The sequence below is a fragment of the Amaranthus tricolor genome, chromosome 16 (genome assembly GCF_026212465.1).
Source record: "Amaranthus tricolor cultivar Red isolate AtriRed21 chromosome 16, ASM2621246v1, whole genome shotgun sequence".
NCBI lineage: Eukaryota > Viridiplantae > Streptophyta > Magnoliopsida > Caryophyllales > Amaranthaceae > Amaranthus > Amaranthus tricolor.
Genome location: NC_080062.1, coordinates 11,905,999 through 11,907,511, shown reverse-complemented (window position 1 = coordinate 11,907,511; position 1,513 = coordinate 11,905,999).

The window sequence follows — 1,513 nt, the reverse complement described above, 5'->3', positions numbered from 1 at the left end:
GCGTTTTTTCCACTTTTGCTCATAAAGTAGCTCAAACTTGGTTTGTTTTGCACGAAACTTGGCACACAACACTATTTGGTATTTATTATTCTGTTGACGTGGTTAGAATTTAAAATCTTAGTCATATGCTAGAAATTACGTGTTAAGTTGCGATTTTAAGGGTTTTTAAGCGTTTTGCCACTTTTGCACATAAAGTAGCTCAAACTTCGTTTGTTTTGCACGAAACGTGGCACAGAACACTATTGGTATATATTATTGTGTTGAAGTGGTTAAAATATAAAAGCATAGTCATACGCGAGAAATTACGTGATAAGTTGCGATTTTAAGGGTTTTTAAGCGTTTTTGCCACTTTTGCGCATAAAGTAGCTCAAACTTGGTTTGTTTTGCACGAAACTTCGCACACAACACTATTTGGTATATTATTGTGTTGAAGTGGTTAGAATTGAATATAAAAGTCATATGCTAGAAATTACGTGTTATGTTGCAATTATAAGGGTTTTTTAGCGTTTTTGGCACTTTTGCGCATAAATTAGCTCAAACTTGGTTTGTTTTGCACGAAACTTGGCCCACAACACTATTTGGTATATATTATTGTGTTGAAGTGGTTAAATTGAATATCAAAGTCATATGCTAGAAATTACGTGTTATGTTGCAATTATAAGAGTTTTTTAGCGTTTTTGCCACTTTTGCGCACAAAGTAGCTCAAATTTGGTTTGTTTTGCACTAAACTTGGCACACAACACTATTTGGTATATATATTGTGTTGAAGTGATTAGAATTGAAAATCATAGTCATGTGCAAGAAATTACATATTAAATTGTGATTTTAAGGGTTTATAAGCGTTTTTTCCACTTTTGCACATAAAGTAGCTCAAACTTGGTTTGTTTTGCACGAAACTTGGCACACAACACTATTTGGTATATATTATTGTGTTGAATTGTTAGAATTGAAAATCATAGTCATGTGCAAGAAATTACATGTTAAGAATTACATGTTAAGTTGAGATTTTAAGGGTTTTTAAGCGTTTTGCCACTTTTTGCACATAAAATAACTCAAACTTGGTTTGTTTTACACGAAACTTGGCACACAACACTATTTGGTATATATTATTGTGTTGAAGTGGTTAGAATTTAAAATCTTTGTCATATGCTAGAAATTACATGTTAAGTTGCGATTTTAAGGGTTTTTTAGCGTTTTGGCACTTTTGCACAAAAAGTAGCTCAAACTTCGTTTGTTTTGCACGAAACTTGGCCCACAACACTATTTGGTATATATTATTGTGTTGAAGTGGTTAAAATATAAAATAATAGTCATATGCTAGAAATTACGTGATAAGTTGCGAGTTAAGGGTTTTTAAGCGTTTTTTGCCACTTTTGCGCATAAAGTAGTTCAAACTTGGTTTCTTTTGCACGAAACTTCGCACAGAACACTATTTGGTATATATTATTGTGTTGAAGTGGTTAGAATTGAATATCAAAGTCATATACTAGAAATTACGTGTTATGTTGCAATT